Source organism: Ahaetulla prasina, chromosome 8, assembly GCF_028640845.1.
Source record: "Ahaetulla prasina isolate Xishuangbanna chromosome 8, ASM2864084v1, whole genome shotgun sequence".
Lineage (NCBI taxonomy): Eukaryota > Metazoa > Chordata > Lepidosauria > Squamata > Colubridae > Ahaetulla > Ahaetulla prasina.
The window spans coordinates 61,217,849-61,239,891 of NC_080546.1; the positions used below are offsets into that span (position 1 = coordinate 61,217,849).

The 22,043-nt window shown below is 37.4% G+C and overlaps 1 protein-coding gene across 9 annotated transcripts in view; it reads right to left on the reverse strand.

Annotated features, from left to right (window-relative positions):
- PALLD (palladin, cytoskeletal associated protein) overlaps positions 1 to 22,043 on the reverse strand; it is a 567,705-nt gene that overhangs the window by 113,124 nt on the left and 432,538 nt on the right. Inside the window, exon 1 of one of the 9 annotated variants that reach the window (XM_058192527.1) lies at positions 4,399 to 4,556. The exons of 7 other annotated variants lie outside the window; for them this stretch is intronic. The gene's annotated coding sequence lies outside the window, so the exon portion shown is untranslated. Of the gene's footprint in view, positions 1 to 4,398; positions 4,557 to 22,043 lie in introns of those variants that run through there. One more of the 9 variants, XM_058192528.1, reaches the window with a different exon arrangement.

Sequence of the window (22,043 nt, forward strand, 5' to 3'; positions counted from 1 at the left end):
GGCTATCTACGGGACCGTCTACTGCCGGCTTCTATCTCCCATCGTCCGGTACGTTCCCACAGAGAGGGACTCCTCAGGGTGCCATCAGCCAAACAGTGTCGACTGGCGGCCCCCAGGGGGAGGGCCTTCTCTGTGGGGGCTCCGACCCTGGGGAACGAACTTCCCTCGGACTTGACAATTACCTGACCTTAGGACCTTTCGCATGAACTTAAAACTTATTTATTCCGTATGGCTGGACTAGCCTGATTCTTATTTTTATTGGATGGGTTTTTAAAATTCTGTGATTTTACGGGGAAGTACGTTTTTTTATATTTTGGGCATTTAAATTAGTTTTTTAAGGGATGTTTTTTAATTATTGTGTGTATGTATATTTTATCTGCCTGTTCACCGTTATTATTATTATTATTATTATTATTATTATTATTATTATTATTATTATTATTATTATTATTATTATTATTATTATTATTATTATTCCCTTCCTAATAGTTCCTAAGACAGCTCCTTTGAACTTTATTCAGTTGCTTCCCCTGATCAACCTTAGAATCGATCACAATCTCCGAAAAACTGTGACTATCCTGGATGGATAATCCCTCTCATCTTCCACCTCACCTGTGCAAAATCCTTCTTATTAGTTACAGTTTTCTCAGTTAAGATTATACTTATCTAATTTGTCCTATTTGGGGAAATACCAGAAATGACAACATTATGGTAGTAGACATTAATATTCTCTTGGGTATCTCCCTTGATGATTAGGCTTACTAACATGTGTGATCTTTTAAAAATATTTTTTTAAATGAAAAACTAATTTGGCACATAGTATTTACACCTTTAGTATCATAGCATATCATGGCAATACGCTATTTGGTCCCACTCACATCTCAACTTAGTTCACCTTCTGGTAAACATCTGTTTCTTGTTTTCTGACTGTCCCATGTATCACAGCAGGAGAAGTTAGGTGGTCAAATGAAGAGAGGTCTAGAGCAGCTAGGGACATTTGGGCAAGAATGAATTTATATTTCAATTTTCCTTAATAATTTTGCCCCAAATTTGATTTATATTTTTACACAACCTTAATCTATACCCCCATAATTTATGATTGGTGTTTGTGATTGGTACATTCCATTATGTACAAATAATGTTTTAAAAACTCTTTCAGTTACCTATGTGGTTACTTTTTATAATTCACAGACATCTTATTCAATTCCATGATACTATTCACATTTTCTATTAATATAGTGCAGCAACTATTCATTATATTCATTTCATAATTTATCTATTCAACAGAGTAATGCATTTACTAAACATTTTAAGTTAGTGTATATAGTCCACTATCTATATATTGCTCTTCTCTACAAAGAAGCCTGTGGCAATACACAATGTAATAAAAATGTCAGATTACCACCCAACAATTAAACAACTCCAACAGAAAAATCATACAAGTAGTTCTTGTTTAGCAACTACAACTTGGACCAGCAAGTTGGTTGTTAAATAAAGCAATTACAAAGTGAAAATCTTGACTTTCTGAAGATCCCTCAAGACCTGGTGGCCATCAGGGCTAGAGATCCTATGGAATTGGCAAAATAAATTAATAATTTTCCAGTATTATTAACATCCCTTTGCCCATTATTTTTACTTGCATTTTAGTTTTTAATGTTTTAAATTATTGTAATTATTTCTGAGCTATACTTTTTTAACTTTGTTGTTCACTGCCCAGCATCACTTGTTTTGTGAGATGGGTAAAGGTAAAGGTTCCCCTTGCACATACGTGCTAGTCACATGTATGGGGGCGGTGCTCATCTCCATTTCAAAGCCGAAGAGCCAGCGCTGTCCGAAGACGTCTCCATGGTCATGTGGCCGGCATGACTCAACACCAAAGGTGCACGGAACGCTGTTACCTTCCCACCAAAGGTGGTCCCTATTTTTTCTACTTGCATTTTTATGTGCTTTCGAAACTGCTAGGTAGGCAGAAGCTGGGACAAGTAACGGGAGCTCACCCTGTTACACGGCAGCACTAGGGATTCGAACCGCTGAACTGCCGACCTTTTGATCGACAAGCTCAGCTGTCCTAGCCCCTGAGCCACCATGTTCCTATTGTGAGATGGGTAGGGCTATATAAATTTGTAAAATAAAGAGACCACAACTATGCTTATAGTTCTATCGCAGTTTTCCTTTGCTTCTTGATACTTTTTAGCTGAACGGAGGTTCTTTCTCTTTGTGGCTCTTGATATGGGGTAAATAAGCAAGTGAAAATAAGAACAGTGAGACCCTGTGAAGATCATAATTCCAAGGACTGGTCACTTTTTTTTACCATGGGTTGTAACTTTGGTCACTAAATGAGGCAGTTGCTAAGTGAGGACTGTACAGCATACAACAGATGCATTTTTTATTATTTCTAACACGTCTGAGAATGGCTACTATATGAGCACTAGTCACCAATATCTCCTATACTTCTGAATAACTATCTGTATCATAGTGACAGCTCTGTTTTAGATCTGCTAAAACCATTATAAAGTAAATGAATCATGGCTAAGTAGTATCAACTCCAATGAATCTAAATCTTGCGTAACTTAGTCTAGATATAATTCAGTTTGTTTATATCTTTATCTAACAAACTTCCCCATAGTAAAATCACTGTCAATGGTCACTGTAAACCTTCTATATCAGGGGTGTCAACCTTCTGGCGTCACAGCATCATTGCATGATGTATCGGGACTCCCCCCACCTTCGCTAAGGTGGACACGGGCATGGCCAGCGCACAACACATCCAGCCTGCAGGCCGCAAGTTTAACAGCCCTGTTCTAAATCTTTCACCTTAATTCAATCCTTGTGCAAAAAATCTGGGGTATGAAAATATGAGATATTTCATTTGTCTTTTTTTAGTTCATATTTTTTGCCAATTGTTACTCTGAAGCAAAAGCCTATGACTTACACAATATCCTGAGCCCAACCTTTTAGTCAAATTTCTTGAGGTCAACAGATCTGCCAAAACATTTCCTCATGAATTGCCCATTACAGACATTATCACTTACTCATCCCAGCTATCTCATGCTTAGCATCTGTATAGTTACTCACAGGCTGCTTTCATCTTCTCAGAGACCATCAGAAAAGACCAAACACAAGTGAGACATGCACCATAATCCCTTTCCACATCCATAAAACATGTAGTCATGTTTGTAGATAAATGCACTCCTAAACATTCTGATTCACTCCTGTAATACTTGCAATGAAAAAAAAACCAGTTGTTTTTTATGTGTTTTAAGTTTGCAATTTTTTTATAACACAAAGCATGAAGTATTCAGGAAAGTGGTTTCTTTCTTCATCCAGATGCCTTCCAAAATACAAAACCCACTCATTCCTATTTTTAGACTAAAGCTCTTTGTATGTCTTCATTTAATGTGGATTTAAATGCTTCAAAAACAGATGGTATATATGTGAAAGCTGATGCATTTTCCTGTAAACTTTTGTAAATGCATCATGTATAAAAGAAAAAATAGGAGAAGAAAAGAAAGACAATGAGGCAAAGATGAGCACTACTTTTCCCAGCATTTTTCAAATAAAGTGTGGTAGCTGTGAGAAAATGTTCTCATACTTTGTATCTAATTCTGGTATTTTTAAAAAATTGTCTACTACAGCTAGTGAGATGGGCAGCCAGAAAAACTGAGTATAAATACTCTGTAATTCACAAAACTTATAGGAAGACCACTTATATAAATTTCTCCCAACACTCAGCTGGACAAAAATAAACCAATAGTATCAGAGAATACAAACAATATTTTCCCCAAAGTATTCTGCAAGCTTTATTTCAAAATTCTCATAATGTCCAGGTTAATGAGCCCTAGTATCTTAAGAAACAACCCTGATAAAATAGCCAACATTTTTCTGTATTATTAGTTAACTATCTAGTCGTTTGGAAGTCATTCTTTCTCTTTCCCTCTTAGAAAAACGTAGGTATATTTTCCCTAATCTTCCTCTTCCCCAATCTCATAGTATTTGTATTCTGACACAGGAAAAATAGTCTACATGCTATTTCTTCTAAGTACAATACAACGAAGAGTTCTTTTTAAATTGCCAAAACTTAGATTATATGTGGAAAAAAAATCACACATGTACCTCAAACCAAAACAGCTATTGTCACGCTGGCATCCTGAATGAACTTAAAAAAAATAAGAGGCGAGAGACTGCAAATAACATGAGTTGGAAAGCATAGCTCCAATTATTGAAAGATTTAAAAATCAGTAACAAGCACGGCATTACTAGCTACATTTGTGACCACATCATACAACTTCTGCTTCTATATAATTGCTTTTGTCTGCCATCCTCCACCCACATTTAAGCTTATTTACACAAAAAGCATACTTTGAACATAGAAAATAGGGCACATAACTCTGTCCTTACCGTTTTTGTATCTTGTTCACGCCAGTGGACAACTTTTCTACATGCAGAAGTAAGCACAATAGCTGCAGCTATAAAACCAGCACAGAACTGAAGTGGAGCTGCGCAGGTACTCAATAATATATAAAGATTAGTCAGAGAGAGAGCTGTACTTCATGACTCAGTGGTTCTTCACTAAAGCTTTCTAGCTCTAATGCTTCACAATAAAAGTCTCTTAAAAGTTCCTGGGAACTCAAGCAGTCAGTTGCTAAAAGCAAAATATTTGAAGTGGGGATGGAGGCATATGCTATCTTGTTTTATTTCTTCTAGTCTTCTTTTCTTAAAAAAGTACATCCTATTTTTTCACTGTCTCCCAAAAGCAAGATATATATGTGTGTGTGTGGCTTTTCATTTTCATTAGCAGCTTGTCCGAGTATTCTTTTCGGTAAAATATTGTTTACATTTCAATAAATTATTATGAAGGGATCTCTAATAAATGAACCTTGAAAAATAAATAATATAAACTCTCTAGATTTAGGGTTTGTTTTAAAATGGCAACAGATTAAGGATTTGCCATGAATGCCTTGGATAATCTTCATAGCACATAGCATAAATAATTAAGAGATCAAGATATAGTAGGATACATTTGTGAATTTACTTTCCTGAGGGACAAAGATTTCAGAAAGACATTGCACTCTTTATTATAAAGAGATTAAAGAAATATGCTATAGTTAAAAAACAAAATGCAACTTACCTAAATTAACTCAGAAATCTCATTAAAATCTAGTCTTAGGAGTATAGGAGTAAAAAATCTTAGAAAAAGCAAAGTAAACTAGGTAGATCAGAATACAAAATAATTCAAAATCAATCTCAGTAGTATTACTTTATTAGACCAAGTCACAAACTTATTAAATATAGAAACCATATTACTTCATCAAACAAAAATAGTTTACTAGGGGAAGACTACCAATATCGAAGTCACAAAATCTTTTGAGTAGAATTTAAACAAAATATGATAGATGACATAGATATTCACTTTATGTTTCCCTGGAATAGATTAATAACTGATCCATATTTTAAATATATAAAATCTGACTCTACTGGAGTCTATTTCCAGCATGACAACAAGTTTAAGCATCCAAAAACTTTCTAAGATGGCACAACAGTTGTTACACCACTTTCCCTGGTATAAATCATAAAAGTTTAAAGCAAGCTTTTTTATTCATAATGTATATTGAATTTCAGTTCCTTTAATTTTCCAAACATACTCTTAGAGTGAAACACATTACAGAAAAAAATGATATACATGATTGAAATGAAGGAATGGAAACTTCCAATATGTAGGGTTGATGTCTTCTATCAAATATAATCTGGTATATCTGAAAGGAATACCTTTCAAAGCTTCCAAATGATATTAGAATCACTTAACCTAATTTGTTAATTGTAGCTAAAAAGTGTGAATGAATACCTTAAGCATTATAGAGATTTTGTAAAATGGGCTAGACAGGTCAGATTAAACCCATAGAAATTTGATAAATCTGGATATTACTGTACCCACCATCCTTCCTAATGTTCAATCTGAACTACAAGTGCTATTTCAGTCCCAGTGATAGAAAAGGATAAGAAGGATGTGGTGACTCTAATTGTTGGCTTCATATTTTATGAACTATATACGGCATTCTCAAGTACAACCTAGAGTGCACCTGGAGAGCTAGGAAGAGCTGATGCTACATGGCCTGTTTTGTAATTTTGAGCCTAATTTATTCTATCCTTGACCTGATTGTTTCTTTGCAGTATTTCCAATCTTCAACTAGAAGACTTCCAACTTCCTGCTGGCTTCCCCACTGACTTCCATTGTGGAAAGCTGCCATGGAATGTTGAAAATAATCATCATGTGATTGTGGCTCAATGTGATGTTGTAATTGGGATCTGGGCACAAAGCACTCAGATAAAAGTTATGTGACTGGGGATGCTACAATGGCTGGAATTCACATGACTGGTCATATGTTTCCTTTATTCACCATCATAATTTTCAATGGTTGCTGAATTCTATGATCATAATTCTATCTGTATTCTAACCATTTGACTCAAATTAGATTAAAAGATATATAATGTCATTTAAAACCCACTTCTTCATGAATAACTCATAATCATGCAAACGAAACAGTTCAAATTCTTCATAAATATGGGATTCAAAGCATTGCAAAAGCTTGAGAGAGGAACAACACCCTATAATTTAGAGACAGTAACAAAATGTAGTTTCCTTAAATGTTGTAGATAGATTGTTTGATGGGCTGCCACAAAGATGAGGGGTCAACTTATTTTTCAAAGTACCAGAAGGCAAGACAAGAAACAATGGATGGAAACTAATCAAGTAGAGAAACAACCTGGAAACTTTCTAACAGTGAGAACAATTAATCAGTGGAACGGCTTGCTTTCAGGAATTGTGGATGCTTCACTAGAGGTCTTTAAGAAGAGACTGGACAGTCACTTGTCTGAAATGGTATAGGGCTGTGATGGCGAACCTATGGCATGAGTGCCACAAGTGGCACGCAGGGCTCTCTCTGCAGGCATGCCAGCCATCAACCTAGGCCAGCTCCACCGTGCATGCGCACATGCCTCCTTCCAGCCAGCTGGTCTTCGGATCTCTGCTGCACATGTGCAGGGGGCAGAGCGCATGTGGGGAATGCACACACACATGTGTGGGGGTGGGGGGGCTGTGTGAGGGGGTGGGGGATGCATGGGGGGTGATAACATTGCATTTATTAATGTCGGCTGGCAGCCCCCAGGGGAAGAGCGTTCTCTGTGAGGGCTCTGGCCCTCTGGAATGAACTACCTGTGGGGCTACGTCTTCTCCCTGATCTTCGGACCTTTAAGCGCGAGCTCAAAACTTTCTTTTTTCACCAAGCAGGGCTGGCCTAACAATTTTATTGAGGGTTTTAGTGGGTTTTTTAGAAAGTTTTAGAATTTTTACATATTTATTTTAATAACTCAGCATATTGAATTAGATTTTTAACTAATATTGGATTTTAAGTGTTTTGGTATCCATGTTTTATTTGTGCTGTACACCGCCTTGAGTCTTCGGAGAAGGGCGGTATAAAAATTCGAATAATAAATAAATTTTGGAGGTTCATGCATGCCCCCTTGCGCCCAATTTGGGCCTGGAAGGCCTTCTGCATCAACCTGGAAACCAAAATGGCATGTGGGGGCACCACAAGAGGCCCTCCAGTCCCCCCTTTTGGGTCTGGAAAGCCTCCTGCATCAACCTGGAAGCCAAAATGGGTGTGGGGGGCAGGGATGCATGCACAGGGGGTGCATGAACATGCATGGGAATGTGCATGCATGGGGGTGGGGCGCATGCACGGGAGGACACTCACGTTGCATTTGCAGGGTTCGAGCATGCACAAATGCACACATTTTGGGGACTTGGCACCAAAAAGGTTAACCATCACTGGTATAGGGTTCCTGCTTGAGCAGGGGGTTGGACTAGAAGACTTCTAAGGTCCCTTCCATCTCTACTCTGATTGATTGGATGGCAGGGTCCTTGGAGCTACTTTGTGAATTTTACAATATGAAGAAGAAAAAATAAAAAAAATAAATATAAGCCAAAAATCACTGTAAAAAATATGCAATTCAAAAGAAGTGATAATTTTAATAAAATAGAATATGCACAAAACCTGCTACTTCCAATATACTTCCAATATAAAACAAACACAACTATATTTTTCAGAGTGTTGTGGTTGCAAAAGGGATGTAGGCCAGTGGTAGAGCACATGCTTTTCATTCAACAATTCTGAGGTTTAATCTCTTAAATCTGGGAAAGATTGCTGCTGCCAGTGAATACTGAAAATGGTGAAATAAGCCAATAACTTTACAATAACTGCCTTCTGAATTCTAGCAGCTTTTAAGAGCTTTTCAGGGAAGAACAAAACCATCTCCAGACTGCAGAAAATACTGTAGCAATACTTGTAGCCAAACCATAATTAACATGCTTAAAGTTAGATTGCACAACTTAATTTCCAAAAATTGATAGAAACAGTGTGAATCCATATTCTGCAAAAGCCTTATAAGGTATATTCTAATGATAATAACACCGTATATTATATGTCATCACCTTATGGCATCATTCTATGAAGAGCATGTAATAACCACACAATTGATCTTTCACACAAGCTATGCTCACACATATTATTCATGGTTTATATAACCACAGTGTGAAATAATAAAATTACCTAAGTTTGAACAATTCACTGAATCATAAACATTTATTTTATCATAATGTACATACCTAGCAGCCATATAATAAGTGACGTAGCCAACAATACTCAAGACCAAAAAACAATTTTGTTTTACTTCTACTTATCTTCAGACCTGCCACATAAAGCCTTGTGAATACTTAAGCCAATGAAACTTTCACAACTTTACTTAAGGAGAACCAGTTTGATGGAGTGGTTCAAATGCTGGCTGAGAAATCAGGAGACTGCGAGTTCCAGTCTTGCTTCAGGCATAGAAGCCAATTGGGTAACTTTGGGCCACTCATTTTTTTCAGCTTAACCTACCTCACAGGGTGTTTGTGTAGGGCAAATAGGAGGAGGGAGTATTATGTATGTTCACCACTTAAGCTACTTATAAAATAATAAAGCTGAGATAAAAATCTAATGTAATAATAAAACAATTAAATTTTCTAGTTCCTGTATGAAAATTTAAACAAGCAATACAGGTAGTCCACTGATAGCTTAGCAACTTAGATGGACCTCTCTGGAGAGTACTTATAACCCAAATTTGAAATTCTGATTCCCCCTTCCCACATGATGTGATTGCACTTGTGGTATTTGTCAATCTGGCTGCATTTTATGGTCATTTGCAGCATTTTGGGGTCATGTGACTACATTTTAGAAGGTTTTCTGAAAACTTGCATTTGTTTCTAGTTTTTGACAAAACCACAAAAAAAGGTAATAAAATCAGGTCGATCACAAGTGACAACTGTGATGGACGGGTTCCATTATATTCATAACTTGAGGACTACTTGCACTTTCTGCCTGCAGACATACACCAAACACATGGTTTGAGACCTGAAACTACTGGTACTAGAACATTACATAAGAGCCAAGCTTCAAAATTTTCATAAAGAATTTGAAGCAAAAACTTGAACTGAATTGCCTGCTGTATGCCCACAGTTTTATTTTCATAGTTCTCTTTTTGTTTGGGGAAATAAGAACATAGGAATGATATTTGAATGGTTTTCTAGCATTATAACATGAACAGGTATTTTATTTCTTCATTCATATTACACTACAGGAAAACAATTATTATTATTAAAATATCTGAGCCAGGACTGTGCAGAACTATAGTGTTCTGGGTTCTTTGCAAGAATTGTGCTGAACTTTAAAGGACTTGCATAAGGACGTGCATAAGAGCACAAAAGTGCCTACCGTTCCTGTCCTATTGTTCCCTTTCATTATATCAAATTAATATAGTTGTTGCATACTTTTGCTTATATATATGTTTATATGATGTGTTGTTGCTTTATGTCAATGTTTGCGTATACTGTTGTGACAAAATAAAAAAAAATGCTTTAATTCAGCAAATAGTTAACTGAAGCACCTGTTCAAAGCAACACTTTTCTTTAAAGTGTTAGATTAGAAGCAGCCACACTGATTTAGTCAAAATACTAAAAGGAGGTTCTGTTTTAATTTTATTTCTGCAGGAGCAAAGTGGCTGCCAATCTGAATCAATTTACTCTGGAAATGCTAATCAAAGTTCAGAGTAAGCAGTGTTTCTTCAAAAATAAGATCTGGTCTTATATTGTTTTGGGCCCCAAAATAAGCACCAGGTATTATTTTTGAGAGATGTCTTACCCACTGACCTTAGAACCATAGAATCCAGGCCTCCCGCAACCTGACACCTGTTGTGCCACTGCTTGACTTCTTCTGTGGCTGCATGTGGCCGCAAGCAGCCAGACGCTGCATGACTCATCATGCTGGTGCCATCGCTCGCAACAGGAGGCTGTGTGGTGCATTGCACTGTTGTGTGTGCAAGCGGCAGCACAGGCACGATGTGCCATGCAGGTGTCCTGCCGTGAGCAGTGCCACTGGCACTATGAGTGACACGACATCTTGCAGCGAGTGGCAGCATCAGCATGGCAAGCCTCAATGCGTCTTCCTACAAGTAGCGGCACCGGCACCGGCACCGGCACGATGTGCCACATGGCATCCAGCCACAGAAGAAGTTGGGCAGCAGCGCAACAGGTATCAGGGCATGGGAGGCCTGGCTGTGGCATCCTAAGGTAAGTGGGTGCGTGGCATGTGGGAAGCTCCACCCTCCCAACCCTAGCCTGATTTTTATGCGTGCACCTCATGCCACCTCATATAACCAGATGGTGGCCGGGCTTAACTAGGGCTTATTTTGGCGGTAGGGCTTATATTTCATGTAGGTGTGAAAATCGGGCTATGTCTTATTTTCAGGGTAGGTAATATTTTCAGGGAAATGCGCTAGGCTTCACTTAACGTGCTAGGCTTCACTTAAGTTTAAGTTATATAGGTTTACATAAGTAAGTCAAAAGTATCCCAACAGAACTCTGACAATTAATGGCATATCTTTATCTCATTGTTCTGAAGTGCACTAAAAGAACTAAAGTGCTGTTCTGAAAGTTTCAGAGAAAGTTGTGAGGGAACTAACATCATGGCCTCCCATGAAAACATTTTCCCCTTAAACCAGTCTTTTTGCACATTCATTTAAATAATTTTCCTTGAACATATTAATATCCCAGCAATGAAATACATATGCTTAATATATAAAATTTAAAAGATAATGTTTTTTAAACCCAGTAGTATGCCACCTAAAATAATTTTCAGCTCTATAGAAATTAAACAGTCATCTATTTTGTTCTCTGCCAGACAGGAGATAAATCTTATATTCAGTCAGCTTTTGTATTTTCAGAAATAAAAAACCACCAATTATTTCTTCATATAGGAATAAACAAGCAACTCCCAAGGGGGACTAACATATTCAATATATATTTCCATCTTTTGATACTCTAAATGTAGATCTCAAGGGTACAGTATCTACAGGATAATTCAAACCTTTCCCCAAACATTACTGTAGAGAGCATAATGGGCTACACTGACAAACCAAGCAAAAGCCATGGAACTGCCCCCCTTCCCCCTCTCTCACACAGAAATAATTATCTGAAAATTCATTTCTTAAAATATTGTTGGGATTCCTGATTTCTTAAATGTTCATCTTTTCCAAGCACTTCACACTTTAAAGTAAGTTATATTGAGAAAAATAAATGCACTGTGAATATGCCCATTATTCTGCAGATGTAAAGAGAAACACGATTTAATCAGTCTTCAATAAAAATTCTTAGTTGATGTTTTATACAAAATCTTTCAATTAATGTGATAAAAAGTAACACCCTTTTAAGTTTGTCAGAGTTTATTAATAAGGATAAGAATGGAAACATTTCCTGCTCTTTCCAATACATTTATTTATCTCTCCCAGAGCTTCCCTCAAATTCTCAAGTTGCCTGTACTTTGAAATACCAGTGTTCCAACTTCCTTATTTGGTTGCTGAAGCTGTTCTTTGTCTTGTTCAAATTCTCTCTGTCCACAGCCTTTCCATCCCCCCACTTTCAGTCTGGCTTCAAGCAGGTCACTCTGACTCAGCCTCCTTTGTAGCTTACAAACCAATCACACACTGGTTATGCCCATTTATGGAGTACCTTTCCTTTTGGAAATCAGCAAGGCAAAAGGGATTTTTCAGTTGTTTGGAAAAGTATTCACTCTGCTGCAAAATCTGAAGTGAGCATAAACCAGATTTCTATTTCACACATTGCTGTCTTTTTGCTGAGAAACCAGGGCAATATGTATCTGTGTAAGAATGGGGAGCAGAGATTAAACACGTACTAACTTGGGATCATGTTTTACTTATTTCTTTGTAGGTTAGCCATGTATGTACCCATGTTTATGGTATGATATCTAGTACATTTGCTCAAAATAAATATTCTGAACTCTCCTAGGCTTACTATCCAGAAAATACATTGAAAATGCCTTCAACTTTCAAAGAATAAGAGGGGCACAAATATTCTTCAGGTTTTTTTCTCTGTGCAGTTCAGTATACTGCAGAACTGATACCAATGGCTGAGATCAAGGAATTGGGTGCGGGAGAGGGTTTAACATTTTAATTAGTGTATAGTTTAAAACTACCTTCCCACCCCCCATCCCCACCAAAGCAGGCACTAGTAAGTATTTATCAACTATTCTAAACTATTGGCTAACAATTTTGGAAGGCATAGTTCAAAGCATCTGAAAGTCTCAGCTTCATAAAAAGATTCTATAGTGTTCAGAAGCTTGACATTTTCTTGGAATCCTGGTGAGTAATATTATAACCATCAATTTTTAATTATTTTTTCAGAAATATAGACAAAATACTTAGTACTTTTATTTCTCATTTGAATATGTTTGTACTATGGCGTGCTTTCTTTTCCTTCCTTTTTATCCAGTTATTTTCACCAGACAGCCAATACAGTATCAATCCAATATAGTAGGGGGTGGATTGCAGGTCCCAAATGGAATTTGTGATGTTAAGTGGGGATGACTGAAAGCAGAAGCAGTGCATCCGGCATTCCAGTCATTCCCCTAGAGGTGCTGCACCTTGCTTAGGAGCATAACTATAGATTAGATTGCAAGAAGTTAAAGAATATTGCACAACTGATAACACATTCAATGTACAGGGTGCAGGAAACAAAAATAAGGCAAAAAACATGTACAAGTAAGTCTTTGATTTACAACCACAATTGAGCCCAAAATTTCTGTTGTTAAGCAAAACAGTTGTTAAGTGAATTTTATCCCATTTTATGACCTTTATTCTCGCAATTGTTAAGTGAATCACTGTAACTTAAGTTAGTTACATGGTTATTAAGTGAATTTGGCTTACCCATTGATTTTGTTTCTCAGAAGTCACAAAAGGAGAATTATTTTCCTTTTATATAAACTCAACAGTCTTCCCTTTAAATCAACAATTTACTATTAACACTTTTAAGGGAAAAATAATGGTTAGTTCTTCTCTGATGACAGAACCACCCAAAATAACAATATTGCTATTACACTTTCCCTCACACATAGGTTTTGTTTGTATAACACCAATAATTTAGTGGTGAGGAGGCTAATTTGTTGTGCAAACAACTTAATTCCCTTACAAGCAATTCATTCTCATGGCTGCTAAACAATTATGTTAACCCATACAATCATCCATGTTTTATGTACTATTTACTAGACTTTGTATCTCTTCAGGTCTGAATTAGAGAAAAACTAGACAGGACCCATAAAATGGTGCTTAAGAACTCTGCCCTCTCTCCTTTTCCATCCACCCCTAAGCAAAAAAGAAACTCCCCTTCCCGATTCTGAAGAGACACTGGCCTCAATTATGTTTTTGCATGCCTTTTGCTTCATTTTTTTCTTGTTTCTTGTTATTTTTTAATCCCACATTTATTATTTTGTAAGTAATTCAAGGTGGCAAACATGTCTAATGCTCCTCCTATTTTCCTCACAACAATAATCCTGTGAGGTAGATAGGCTATAAGAGAATGAGTGGCCCAAAGTCCTCCAGCTGGCTGTCAGATCCCTGATATGATAATAATATAATATGATACTGCCATTCATATGCCACTCAGGGAGAACATTTTTCCTGGCGTCTAAGCGCCCTGCAATATTCTCACATTTTGGAAATGAAATAAGGAGGGAGGGCCATGTGGATTATGTCAAGTTGCTTGAAAGCGGAAGACCATCTGAACGGATCCTTATCTGGCTCTCAGGATGGCCATTACAATAAACTTCTTCACACCTGTGGATTGGCTAAAATCCACATTCGAACTGGAGGGATGGATTCTAGAGGCCTATTTCTAACTGTCCAGTTTGGGAGGGAATTTAGAGTCTGCTTCAGCTGTTCTGCTATCATTTCTTCTCAATAAAAGGTTCCTTTTGAAATACTTCAAGAGTCTATACTTTCTTGGGAAAGGAGGAGAGGCAGATCCTTACACTGGCACTATAGATTAAATTGCAGGAAGCTAAAGAATACTGTGGAAGTTTTATCTCCTGAAGATGCAACTCAACTATTTGTGCAATGTGCACAACTGATAACAAATTCAATATATAGATTGTAGAAAGCAAATTTAAGGAAAAAAACATGTGCAGGTAATCATTGACTTACAATCATAATTGAGCATAAGATTTCTGTTGCTAAGCAAAACGGTTTTAATTTTACACCATTTTACTTCCTTTCTTCCCACAATTGATAAATGAATCACTACTGTTGCTAAGTTAGTAACATGGTTGTTAAGTGAATCTGGCTTCCTCATTGACTTTGCTTCTCAAAAGATCACAAAAAGAGATTGCATTACCTCGGGACACTGCAACCATTACAAATATGAGTCAGTTGCCAAACATCCAAGGCTGGACTAGAACAGCACCTTAACCATTACACCAAACTGGTTCTCTTTGTAAAAACAGAAATAATTAGAACAAATTGCAGCCTCCTTTGAGAGGAGAAATGAGAAAGGTGTGATGTAAGCAATACAGCAGAAAGGAAAAAAGAAATGTCAAGTAATGAAAGGCAAGGGATGACTAAATCAGTTGTATTGTGAAAATACAGTTAAACTGTTGCTAAGAAATAAACATGCTACTTAATACTACTGACATTATGATCCCTGATTGTTAACCAAAGAATTTCTTCAAGCCTCTCCCTCTGCTCAATTCTTATTCTGGAGAAATCATTATTTACATACATGCTATTTTGAGGGATATACTTGATAATACTATGTTTCCCTGAAAATAATACCTAACCAGAAAATAAGCCCTAGCCTGATTTATATGCTCCTAATATAAGCCCTTCCACCGAAATACACCCCAGTTAAGGTTATCAGAAGCTGGGGTGGGGGGGACATAGCTAGCACTGGAGGCAGCAAGAGCCTGGGGGGCCGATGGTGTCCAGCAGTAGTTGCAACCCACGCAGTGCAGGTGAGTTGATTATCTGTATGTGCAGTAGGTGAAGGCAGAGGTAGGGAGAGGGAAGGCATGCAATCCAGACATGCCACACACACGGTGGCTAAGCTGAGAGTCAATGGGCTGAAGTGTCCAGCCAGCTGCGGGAGGCTCATTTTTGCACGGCAGCATCAGCAGCAGACAGAGGCAGAGGTGCGGGGGGAATGGCAGATGATCCCAATGCAGGCAATCCGAGAGATGATGGGATGAATTAGGTGGGTGGTCGTGGGAGGCTCGTCTTCGTGTCTCTCAGCTTGCCTACAGCCCGCATGGTATTTCAGGATACGCTACCTTCCCCCCACATGTCTGCCTCTATCTGCTGCTGCATGAAAACAAGCCTTCCAGCATCGACTCTCGGTTTTCCCATGGCCCACGTGGCACATCCAGATTGTGTGCCTCCCCCCGTGCCTCTACCTCCATCTGCTGTGTGGACAATTCACCTGTGCTGTGTGGGTTGTGCAGTCCTAGAGTGTGCTGACCAAGGGGCTGGGGGGCTGCAGATGCTTCCAGACACCATTGGTTCCCGTGCACTCAGCACCTCTTGTGCACATGCCTGAGCCCCTTGATATTGTGTTTCCCTGAAAATAAGGCCTAATGTGTCTTTTGGAGCAAAAACCAGGTCTTATTTTTGAGAAAACATGGTATATCATAGTAATCATTCTAAAATAGTGGCATGTAATTACAAAACTTGTCCAAATCCAGAGGTAGTCAGAGTAGAACCTCTTAAATCAATGGAACTTCAGTTAGCCCTAATTATTTAAAGCCTCAATGAATTCAAAGTATGACTGATTTTGGATTCTTACTCTCTTGTGTGCCAATTGGTTAGATGAGGTCCATAATCTGATTTTAATTAGCCTTGTTCTAATTTCTATATGTGATTGATCAATCTTTTTCATCCAAGATGGCGCCGCCGAAAGCTGCCTCAGTGAAATGCTCTCTAATGGTTTCTTTATTTCTAGTTAGTTAGTTCTAGTTCTCTGCGACTCACTACAGACTTCTTACTCACGAGACCATCTGCTAAAAATTAAGCAACGTTTCTTTAAGGATCAGCTTTCTAGGATCTCACCCACCCCCACCCCCTGTCTTTACAAACATGGAGGAGATTCTAACACAGGAAGAAGCAATTTCCCCGGAGCCATGGATTACCAAAAAAAAAAAAAAATGAATGGAAGAAGGGTAAAAAGAGAGGTAAATGGACTGGGATTTTAAACAGATTAAGGAATAGAAGAAATAAAACTCATCTACCTTCAATTTTCCTAACCAATGTACATTCACTTGCTAATAAGATGGATGAAATACTCCTCTTAAACAGATATAATTCTGATTTTCACAATTCAGCAGTCCTATGCTTCACTGAGACCCAGTTAAATGAATCAATTGAAGATAGCAGCCTCCATATCCCAGGGTTTCAGATTGAACGATCAGACAGAATTATAGAAACATCTGTAAAAAGAAGGGAGAAGGCTTATGCTTATATATTAACAACAGCTGGTGTCAGGATTTAACTGTAATTTACAAATTCTGTGACGAAAATTTAGAGACATTAATTATCAACTGCAAACCATACTATTCGCCTTGTGAATTTTCCTAATTTCTTCTAATTGCTGTTTATGTCCCACCACAAGCCTATGTAAATAAAGCATTACGAACTCTAGCTGACCAAATTATGGAGGCTGAAGCCAAATACCGGGATTCACTGGCCATTATTTTGGGAGATCTAAACAAGGCAAACTTAAGGAAAGAGCTCCCAAAATACTTTCAGCATGTCAATTGTCCCACTAGACGCAAGTATACTTTAGACTATTGCTACACAACACTAAAAGATGCTTATCGGTCTTTACCACGAGCAGCTGTAGGATACTCTGATCATTGCATGATTCACCTTGTACCTGCTTACAGGCAAAGACTTAAAACCACAAAACCAACAATCAAATCAGTGAAGACTTGGACTGAGGAGGCAAAGTTAAAGCTACAGGCTTGCTTTGACTGCATGGTTTGGAATATTTTTGAAGGTACCTCTGCAGACCTGGATGAACTCACAGAGACTGTAACATCATATGTCAGATTTTGTGAAGACCTATATGTACTGACAAGGAATTCGCGAATATACAGCAACAACAAACCTTGGTTTACAGCTAAACTTAAGCAGCTACGTCGTTCCAAAGAGGAAGCCTACAGAAAAGTTGATAAAATGCTGTACAATCAGACCAGAAATGTATTAACAAGGGAGATCAGAGCAGCAAAAAGAAGCTACTCTGAAAAGCTAAAGAATCAGTTCTCAACAAATGAACCAGCAAACATGTGGAAAACTCTTAAAAATATCACCGGCTATGGCAAACCTCCTTCCCAGGCTGAGGGAAATCAGCAACTGGCAGATAACCTGAACGCGTTTTACTGCAGGTTTGAAAGAGCCATCTATCTCCACAACTCCCATCTTAGACACATTAACAAAAGCTAAGCCTCCTACAACTGACCCCATCCCATTGGGTTCACAACTCCTAGTGATCATAGAAAAGGAAGTGCAAGACCTATTTCACAGACAAAAGCCAGGAAAAGCGCCAGGCCCAGACAAGATAACTCCTTCTTGCTTAAAAGTCTGTGCTGCCAATTGGCCCCCATCTTCACCTGTATCTTCAATAAATCACTAGAAATGCGCTATGTTCCTTCTTGTTTCAACGCTCTACTATCATCCCAGTGCTGAAGAAGCCCACCATCAAGGAACTGAATGACTACAGACCAGTTGCTTTAACATCTGTAGTCATGAAAACCTTTGAAAGGCTAGTGCTGTCCCACTTGAAAACCATCATGGATCCACTGTTAGACACCTTGCAATTTGCATTCTGAGCAAATAGATCAACAGATGATGCTGTTAATATGGCTCTGCACTACATCCTACAACATCTTGAATCTCCAAAGACCTTTGCAAGGGTCCTCTTTGTAGACTTTAGTTCAGCATTTAATACCATCATTCCAGACACTCTTCTAACTAAGCTAAACCAGCTACAAGTACCTGAACAGACTTGTAAGTGGATCACAAGCTTCCTAACAAACAAGAAGCAGCAGCAGGTGAAGCTAAGCAGGATCACATCAGATACCTGTACAATTAGCACAGGGCCCCCCCTCCCCAAGGCTGTGTGCTCTCCCCATTTCTCTTCTCTCTGGATACCAGTGACTGCATCTCCAACAATCCATCTGTCAAACTACTGAAGTATGCAGATGACACAACAGTGATTGGTCTCATTCGAGACAATGATGAATCTGCATACAGACAATAGTTTGAACGACTAGCCTTGTGTTGCGACTGGAACAATCTGGAACTGAACACACTCAAAACTGTAGAAATGTTGGTAGACTTTAGGAGAAACTCTTTCATACTTCTACCTCTCACAATACTAGACAACACAGTATCATAACATAACAGAATATAACATAATAACAAAGTTGGAAAAGACCTTGGAGGTCTTCTAGTCCAACCCCCTGCCAAGGCAGGAAACCCTACACCATTTCAGACAAATGACTATCCTATATCAACAGTAGAAACCTTCAAATTTCTAGGTTCTACCATATCGCAAGATCTAAAATGGACAGCTAACATCAAAAACGTCATAAAAAAAGGGCAACAAAGAATGTTCTTTCTGCGCCAACTCAGAAAGCTCAAATTGCCCAAGAAGCTGCTGATCCAGTTCTACAGAAGAACATTTTTTTTAATTGAAAAAGTTTTACAACAACAATTAAATTTCTTCCCTCCCATCCCTCCAAAAAACCCTTCCCCCCCCCCGACTTCCCGGAGCAAACACAAGGTATAGTTCAATGAACAGTCATACATTAAATTTTAAAATCTAACACAATTATAATCCTTCCTTTCACATAACCTGACTTCTTCCTTTAAAATCAAAAACAACATCCTTCATTCAAAGGCAATCTGAAATTTCTTAATCTGATATTTATTTTGAATATAATCAATCCAATTCTTCCATTCGTTAAGATATTTTTCTTGAGTACTGTCTTTCAAGAAGGCTGAGATTTTAGCCATCTCATAGTTCTACAGAAGAATTATTGAGTCTGTTATCTGCACCTCTATAACTGTCTGGTTTGGTTCTGCAACCCAACAAGACAGACACAGACTTTTTAAAAAAAAACAAGCTTTTTTATTTTTTAAAAAAACAAAATAAAACATATAAATCTTTGTTGAAAAAGATATCAATTGGGTACATACTCAAACATATTTCAAATTTCATCCTCTCATTATATCATTTATCCAATATTTTCCCCTTTTCAAATTTTGTGATTGCCCTTTTCTTTTAAAGCCTATTCCATCCCTTTATCCTGGGAAATATTTAATCAAATCTAATTACCATGATATTTGTCCCTTTTATTGCCCCTCTAATATTACTCAAAGACCTAAAACCAAAAAATAAAATGAAAACAAAATCAAATTCTTTCCTAACTTCAATCTCACCTTAAATTAAAAGGTCACCCATCACTTATATATTTCAAAATCCCATTTAACATAGAAAAAAGTAATAGAAAAAAAAGAACCCAATTAAAAAAGTTAAAGACAAAATCTCTCCTGTCTTAATTCTAACCTTAATCAAAGGTCACCCATCATTTAATTGTTTCAAAAGTCCCATTCCAAATACGATATAAAAAAGGCAACTTAAAGTAAAAATCTCTCCTGCCTTCATTCTCACCTTAATTAAAAGGTCTCCCATCACTTCTATAATTCAAAAATCCCTTTCCAATAAAAATCAACGTAAAAAGGAGCAAAAGTAAATAAAAAAAAGTAAAAGTAAAAATCTCCCTATCCTAAAAAGTAACAACAAAATAAGATTTTCTTCTATAATATTCTAATTACAAGTTTATCTTCAGATTTTTCAACTTTACTAAGTGTGCTCCAAAAACTGTTTTCATAACTTGTTAAATTCCCTGTTTGCCTCCATCTTCCTCATGTACTCAAAAAATATATTTTCTTAACTATCAGATTTGTGTATAATTCTTAAAGGTTCACCATCTAAGTGCTTTATTATTTCTTAGAATGCCCTGAAATCACAAAGGCATTCCCCTCTTAAACACCGTCTTCTACCTTTAAATATCATACTTTAATAATTATTTAGTATCCTTTTCTATATTATTTTTAATATTGTCAATCTTAGAGGTCAACCCTCTAGATACAAAAGTCTTCCCTTGGAGATGTTCTAAAATCACAAAAACATTGCTCAAACTGCATGTACTCAAAAATGTATTTTCTTAACTATCATATTAATGTATAATTCTTAAAGGTCAACTATCTAAGTGCTTTATTATTTCTTTAGAATGCCCTGAAATCCCAAAGGTATTCCCCTCTTAAACATCATCTTCTACCTTTAAGTATCATACGTTAATAATTATTTAATATCATTTCTATCTTCTTATTGTTATCAATCTTAGAGGTCAAAGATCTAGATATAAAAATCTTTCCTTAGGAATGCTCTAAGTCTTTAAGTATCAATCTTTATATTACAATTATAATCCACAATTATCAAGTCCTTTGTTTCAATTTATTTAAATTCTTCTGCATTTCTTCTTCTACCTTTAGATGTCAGTCTTTACACTGTAATTGGACTCCACAGTTAACAAACAGTCCCTTTTAAGGTCAAATCCTTTGTTCCGGCTTTCTTTCTTCTGCCTTTAGATGTCAACCTTTATACTGTAGTTATAATCCACAATTAGCAAAATCGCCATTTTGAAGCCAAAGTCCTTTGTTTCAATTTGATTCAAATTCTTATCGTTCACAAATAGTTATCAGAATCCTTTGTGGTCAAAATTATGAAAAATAGAGGGGCGGAGACAAAATCAGATGAAATCCATTTTTAAAGTCCTGAACAAATCTGTTTTTCCCCTTTCTTTTGAGTCCTTTGTCTCAATTTGTTTCCTTTATAATCAAAATTGTGCAAAGTGGGGGGGATAAGATAAAATCAATCAAGGTCCATTTTTTAAAGTTTTAAAATCATAATCAATTCCAATTTTTTTCCTCCCCCCCCCCCCGTTGCTTCTGCAGTTCTTCTACCTTCAGATGTCAGCTTTATACTGTAGTTTAGCAACACAGTGAAGTAACCATTTTGAAGCCAAATTTCCTTTGTTTCAAATTGTCACAGTTTATAACTTTCTTTCAGTCTCACAATTAGTTACATTGTAATCCTTTATAGGAGACTGACGCAGACTTCAGAGGATAATCAGAACTGCAGAAAAAACAATTGCTACTGACCTTCCTTCCATTGAGGACCTGTATACTACAGAGTCAAAAAAAGGGCTGTGAAAATAATTACAGATCCCTCACATCCTGGACATAAACTGTTTCAACTCCTACCCTCAAAACGAAGCTATAGAGTACTGCACACCAGAACAACTAAACACAAGAACAGTTTTTCCCCGAACGCCATCACTCTGCTAAACAAATAATTCCCTCAAAACTGTCAAATTATTTACTAAATCTGCACTACTATTAATCGGTGGGAGGCACCGTTTATCGATGGTTCTCCTCCTATCTCTCCGATCGGTCGCAGACGGTGTTGACAGGGGGGCAGAGGTCGGCTCCGAGGCGCCTCACTTGTGGGGTGCCGCAGGGGTCGATCCTCTCGCCCCTTCTGTTCA